This window comes from Delphinus delphis, chromosome 3, assembly GCF_949987515.2.
Source record: "Delphinus delphis chromosome 3, mDelDel1.2, whole genome shotgun sequence".
In the NCBI taxonomy this organism is placed as follows: domain Eukaryota; kingdom Metazoa; phylum Chordata; class Mammalia; order Artiodactyla; family Delphinidae; genus Delphinus; species Delphinus delphis.
In genome coordinates, this window is record NC_082685.1 from 33,193,394 (window position 1) to 33,200,805 (window position 7,412).

Below are 7,412 nucleotides of genomic sequence, written 5' to 3' on the forward strand. Positions count from 1 at the left end.
GAGAAACAGAACCAAATAAGCTGTGTATATAATTTCCAATTCAAGACCCAGGAAGAGCCAATGTTTCAGTGTGAGTCCAAAGGCAGGAAAAACCCATGTCCCAGCTCAAAGGCCATCAGGCAGGAGGAATTCCTTCTTATTCATGGGAGAGTCAGTCCTTTTGTTCTACTCAGGCCTTCAACTGATAAAAAGTGGCCCACCCACTTTAGGGAGGGAAATCTGCTTTACTCAGTTTACCAATTCAACTCTTAATCTCATCCAAAACACCCTCACAGAAACACCTGGAATACTGTTTGACCAAATGTCTAGGCACCCTGTGGCCCAGTCAAGTTGACACATAAAATTAACTATTACACAGCCTTTCACAGTTTTGCTGAAATATTATATCAGATAGGATGTCTCTAACCATCTGTATAAAATCACAACCATATTCTGTCTCTGGTTGCTTTACTCTTCTTTATTTTCCTTTCTAGAACATATTGCCAACTGATATATTGTGTAAGTGTTCATTGTTTACTGTCTCCTCCTTCCTACCTTCTACCCAATACATTTGATTATAAGTTCCATAAAAGCATGGACTTTGTTTTATTCACTGCTTTATTTCTATTGCTTAGAACGAAGAGGTAATCATTAAACATCCGCTCAGCGAATGGATGAATATCTTCCTTACCTGCCATATTATTTAAAACGTAAACTAGCTTGTTCTTTTATCACAAAGAGAAGTAATATACCATAGAATTTAGTCATTCACGTGTGATAACCTAGAGACAACCTTCAATAAGGTAATCATTGATGAACCGTGGAAACTGCTTTTTTGTTTCAGAATATACACATCATGTGAATTATCATCATCACTCTTTAAAAACAGATGCTTATTTCTCAGTACTCACCAAGAGAGCAGCAAAACCTTCGATGAGCTATTAAGAGATTACCAAGTTCGGCATAATTCTTGGAACTATGAATATTGATTTGTATTTTAAAGCTTTTGCTAACTTTAAAAATAGAGGTAAATTTCTTAACTATTTAAGTAACATTTTACGCCAAACAGTTCTCAACTGAAAAGTTGTGATGACTACATTTCTGAGTTAAAATAAGCTAGCACAGTGATCAGTTTACAAAGAGTATCTATAATGCGCCTTCAACTCTGATTTCTTGTTGCCTATCCTGACAACCATCTCCATTCTACTGCCTAGACTCACTTTACAGATAAAAGGAAAACATTTTTTTCATTTTCCTTCTCCCAATTGCCATCTCTTTCTCTCACTTGATCTCATTTGATCTCATTTCTGGTTTTGACTTCTATTAAGAAATGGAATTTTCTGTATTCAATCTACAGTATGCCCTGTATCTTCATCAATTATGCTTCAACTGTACACAAATATGGAAACTGATAACTGTAGTCTGTCAGAAGGTATTTCTATAATAAGGCAGAAGTTTCTATAATTCATTTTTAAAGGAAGTTTCCTAATGAATTTTTAAAGCATATATTTTTTCATTCTTAGCATCAAAGTCTATTATTTTCATAAGCAGTTTTCAGAAAGGTATATCCACGTGTGAAGCTTTGATAACATCCTTTATTATGTTCTTAACAAATGTGGAACTCAATTATTTCAAATCTGTTCAATTAATGCTCTATTGCTTTTTCATGCTGGTCAGTCAGTCTTTTAAGCTCTTTGCTGAAATAACAGGAGCTTAAACCACATAATTAATACTTGGTGTTTGAGGAGGGGGTATGCCTTGAAAAGCTCAATTCTCTAAGCAAAGTAGTTCTGAAAACTGTTTTCATTTTCCTGATGATAATCCATCAATTTCTACAGTCCTTAAAATAATATAAAGCAGTTAAGCCATGGAGTTTCAAGCCTTACTGACCACTGAAAGTAAGCTTAAGTCCTGTTTGGAAGGATATAAAAATATTTTTATACAAAGAAAAATTAATAGCCTCAAGCATTTGGATAAGGACAAAATAATCCATAAACTCTAATGTTTTGGTTTACTTGGGAAGCCTTTAAAAAGTGTTAAAATGGAAAGAACAAATATCTCAAAGATAACTTTAATGGAAAATTCTAGAAATTAAACCTTTTCCCCCTAGTAACATACGCTGTCATTTACAGTAAATACAGTTTCAAAGAAACAGAATCAAAATAGACCGTCCCAGCTCAATGATACCAGAGAAAACGTCGTGGTTTGATAATTGTTGAAATGGTTCAAGAAGCTAAGAAACAGAGAGTATGATTCTCCTATCATCTATCAGAAATTTCAGCACAAGTTTGTTTTAAGGCAGCAATAATCCCAAGCTTCTAGAGCAGAGAAAAAGGTCAGCAAACTATAGTCCAGCTAAGGGCCTGCTGTGCAATGGTCTTCATATTTTTAAAGAGTTTAAAAAAAAAAGAAGAAGAAGAAGAAGAAGAAAGTAAAAGAAGAGGAATATGCAAAAGACAACTGTATGTAGCCAGCAAATCCTAAAGTATTTATACTAGGCACTGTACAGAAAAAGTTTGCTGATCCCTGTTCTGATGCATAGTCTGAAATTTTAATTTAACATTTCTTTTTCCTTTACCACGAAAGCAACAAACTAGGACACAGAGAACTAGAATCAAGAAAAAAGTGAAAATGCCACATCTACCACAAAAATTATCCAGGAATATGAATTAAATGCAGTCATGTGCTTGAACTGGTTCATATTGGTTTCCATGGACCAGTCATTAAATTTTCAGGAATGTTGTGAGTTAACTGGCAATCCATTGCTAGTTTGAAATCAGCCATTTGTGAGAATATTTACACCATGGAAATTAGCAAGCACTATAAATAGAGCTTTGGGGTGGGGGGTTGTTTGCTTATGTTTATTTTGTCTGCTTTAGAGCACACCAGTGACTGAATGTCTTCTTCACATGAACTGTAAAGTAAGATTTCTGTCAAAGTATCTCAGTGTTGAAATTATCTTGCTCAACCCTGCATACATTTCTAACAAAGTGATCCTTAGCCTTTTGCATATAGTTCTTTTGAATGAGAACTTTCTTTTGGCAAGGGAGCCCATTCAATTTGGGATTTGTATAATAACCACCACGGACTCCCATTTCTACAGTATTACTGACTGAAAACCTTCTGTTGCCAAATACAAAGAAATTCTGGATGGAATATAACAAGCAGTTATAAAAGCATACCTATGTGCATGTGTTTCGTGCATGTATTTGGATCTCCCCAAGGGACAAAAACTAAAAGAAAACTGGAAAGCAGAGGGACTGGCATGTGAGCTGACTGCATAGAAGCTGTATGAAGGGTTATTGCTCTCATAATCAAGGAACTTAGGATTTAAATGTCCTGAGAATACAAAACAGGAAAAGATGTTATTACATAGATTCTCAGATGAAGGCAAGACAGTTGAGTGATTTTTAAAGCAGTAAAATGCTATTAAATGAGTAACTACAGTTCAAGGAAGTGGTTCAAAGAAGTGAAAAGGAAATTTAAGCTTGGATTCTGATTGGTAAAAGAGTCTCCCTTGGGAAGTCATAGGCCAGAGGTTCAGATTTAAACTACTTGCTTGATCTGGACCCTACCAAGCTGAAAAATTAACATCAAAGGGGCAATAATAATCACTAAAGGTATTTGGCAGAAGCAAATGAAAACCTTCTTAAAAGATTAATTATCAGAGATCAAGGTCTTCTAACAATAAGCCCACAAAGCACAAAGATGCAGAATATGCAAGGAACATGTAACAGACCATGAAAAATGTCAGTAAACCCAACAAACACACAGAACTTACAATAATAAAGCTATCAGAGTTAAGTATTTTGAAATATAATATTCATGTAAAAAGAAAACTGAAGGCACAAATAAAAAGAAATAAATTTTAAAAACCTGGCAAAAATGAAAAAGAAACAATTTAGATTTCTAGAAATAAAAAATAAATCACTGAAAAGAGATTTAGTAAACTGTGTATGTAAAGAAATTAACTAGGCAGTGAGCACACATAAATAGAACACCTGGAAGAAAAGTTAACAGACACCAACAATAGAATGAGAAGGTCTAATATATTCTTAGTAGGAGTACACAAAAAGAATACAAAGAATGGAGAAAGGTGATATATTGAATATTACAACTGAGAATTTCCTGTAACTGACTAAATGCAAGAACCCTTAGCCTCAAGGAACAAACAGAATGAAATAGAAGAAAAGTAAAATAAAATCTACACCTGGACATACTGAATATAAAGACAAAGAACAAGTCTTGAAAGTGGCCAAAAAAAAAAAGAAAAACAGAATAACTTAAAAAAAATACAATTACATCTTTAATAATTTTTTTCAGTAGCAACAATGGATAGAGTCCAGAATATTTGGGATAAAATTAAAGTATTAAAAGAAATTATCGATAATTACTACTCAGCTAAACTCTTATTCTAGAATAAGGAAAAAAGTAAAAATTTTCAGTAAAGAATGAGAGAGAGAGAGAGAGAGAGAGAGAGAGAGAGAGAGAAAGGGTCTGCTATAAGAACTACTAAATGATATACTTCATGGAAGAGGAAGTTAAATTCAGAAGGAGTAGCAGGAAGGAGTGGTAAGAAGAGAAAGTGGTATGTGGATTGCTAAATCTAAAGAAGCCTTGACTATCTGTATTAGTCAGCTCTGGCTACCATAACAAAATACCACAGAGTGGGTGGCTTAGACAACAGAAATGTATTCTCTCACAGCTCAGGAGGCTGGAAGTCCAAGATAAAGGTACCAGCAGGGCTGGTTTCTTTTGAGATCTCTCCATGGTTTCCAGAAGGTCATCTTCCCTCTGTGTCCTCACATGGTCTTTTCTCAGTGCATGCACACTCCTGGTGTCTCTTTCTCTTCTTATAAGGACACTAGTCCTATTAGATTGGGGCCCCACCATTATGATCTCATTTAACCTTAATTATCTCCTTAAAGGCCATATCTCCAAATACATTTACATTGGGAGTTAGGGCTTCAACATATTAATCTGGGGGCACACAACTCAGTCCCTAACACTACAAAAGATAATAATAGAGGTAATTTCCAACGGGAAGGGAAAATAAGGTAAAATTAAAATATCAGAAAGCAACATGTAAAAGTACGTGCCTTTAATTTCTTCAGAAGTAAAAAGAAATGTAAATAGTTTTAGATTTTATGTCAAATATGCATGTTAAATTTTTAAAACATAGAATGTAGAAATTCCAAATAGAGGAGGAAAAAGTAAAAGTAAAAAGAAAATTTGCTCAATCTAATGAAGACAGAAAGAATCATAGATAAAAATAATACATTTATATTCACCCTAAACATTCTAGATGAAATATAAAAATATCTTAAGTCTATTGACGATTTTACAAGAAACTATAGAATATTCAGGCCCAAAAGTAAACAAAGGCGGGAGTCCAGAAAGTTAAGCAGAACACTGAAGTTCACTTTTTTACCTTGAAGGCATTTGCTGAACCAAGAGAACTTAAGCTTTGGTTTTGTGACTTCAAGAGGCATGAAGCATAGAAGAATATAAGCTAGCAAGTATAAAAGTAATGATAGAAATATAAAATCAGAATTTTGCAGCTCCAATACAACAATTGATTCAGACAAGGATCATCTAGCCCATAAAGTAAGATGTTGCTGGCAAGTAGAATATTCTCATCTTGCCTAAGTATCATCCTACAGATTATCTGTTAATTAAAAAAAATAAAACTAAAGTGAGCCCTAACAAAGATGAAATATGATGTTCACCACTTTAACTAAATGATCAAGGCTAGCATCACTGACAATGAGATACCCTAAGTCCCCTACTGATGAGTGCAGAAAGAGTACATAACATCACCTATGAAGTATTCTTGCCAAAAATTGCATCCAGAATCAAATCACATCATATCAGAGACTTACCTTCTAGTTGGTAAGAAAGCCAGTGCATAGAGAATTTCACGCCATGGGAAAATAGAGAGATCAGTACAGAATAGAGACTTTCTGCATGACAATTGGCCAGGCCTTTTCACAAGTTGATATCACTGAAAAGAAACAGAAAAAGAAAGATTAGGGACTGTTTGAGATTAAATGAAACTAAAAAGGAAGTTTGAATGTGGACTGCATTTAGATGATATTAAAAACTTGTTGCTAGCTTTCTTAGGGGGTACGATAATTATTTATTTTTGCAATATGTACCCTACAATATTTAGGCAGAAGTGGTTTGATATTTGGCAATTTACTTGCAAATTATTTAGCATAGATAGATAAATATGCAGAGAGCTAAGTACGGCAAAATATTAACATTCTTAAAGTTAGAAGTATAGACTTTAGAATCAAACTGGTCTGATTTCAAGTCCTAGTTTCCTCTCTTTCTAGTCCTAACCCAGTTCAGCATTGCTTACCTCCTGGTTGTTCCAGAAAGTGCTGCCTTAATTCCTGTCTCAGTGCTTTTCCTCTGAGGTGCCCTTTGCCCAGACTGCCTCTCCACCACCAGTGAATTTATCCATGATCCAGCTGCAGCCTGACACACAGCCATTCCTTACTCTGCCTTCATGGGTCTCTTCATGTGGCTGGTCTTCCCCACAGAATGGGTTTGAATGAGAAGGGAGTTGAATACTCCCCTAAATCCTGCTCTGTTTATACCCTTATTCTCCACATATGGCTGTGATAGAGAGCAAGGCAGGGTCTCAGAGACAGGAGACAAGCCTCTCAGTTACTTAAACTAGACCATGATGTGGAGGGAGAGGGGGCGGTATAATAGACGAGAAATACGAAAAACTTCAGCTGTTAGAACTAACAATTTCTTTCTAGGCGCCTGATTCAGCAGGTAGAGCAGGGCGAAGGCACTGGGATGAGCCACATCACCCCTACCTTGTCCACTCTTCTACGCATGAAGATCACCAGCAGTAAACCAGCAGGCTCCAAGGGCTTTCACCACACAGTTCTGGGGAGGCCTCTCACAAAACCTTCGTTTCTTTTATTTGTGGTTTCCATCCCTTTGCAAATATCTTTGCCAACAGCCTCTACACTCAGCCATTCAATGCCTTTGTCCCCGTGTAGGTGAAAGAAGGTGAGAAAACATTTGGTGCCTTTGGCCACTTTGGACCCTGAGTAAGGGTCCAAGATGAGCCCCGGAAGTACTATACCCTCTGGGAAAGGTGCAGGAACCACCAGTGGTAACTGTCCCTAAAAGACACCTGTCATGTCTCCACCAGATTCAGGTAGGTCACAAGGCAGGAGTTTGTAATAGGGAAAATGAGGACATGCCATTCCTTCCAATCAGCTGATTAATTCTTTCTCCTTCTCATTCTGTTTCCTTATTTTCCACTCAGTGTACCCACATTTTTAATTGTGATAAATAACACATAACATAAAATTTACCACACTCGCCATTTTTAAGTGTACAATTCAGTAGGGTTAAGTATATTCACATTGTTGTGCAACAGACTGCAGAACTTTTTCATCTTGCAA

At 35.8% G+C, this 7,412-nt stretch overlaps 1 long non-coding RNA gene across 1 annotated transcript in view; it reads right to left on the reverse strand.

Moving 5' to 3' along the window:
• LOC132421966 (uncharacterized) overlaps nt 1-5,984 on the reverse strand; it is a 320,837-nt gene extending 314,853 nt beyond the window's left edge. Inside the window, exon 1 of the long non-coding RNA XR_009518796.1 lies at nt 5,862-5,984. This is a non-coding gene — a long non-coding RNA (uncharacterized lncRNA). The remainder of the gene's footprint in view (nt 1-5,861) is intronic.
• Nucleotides 5,985-7,412: the final 1,428 nt, after the last annotated feature.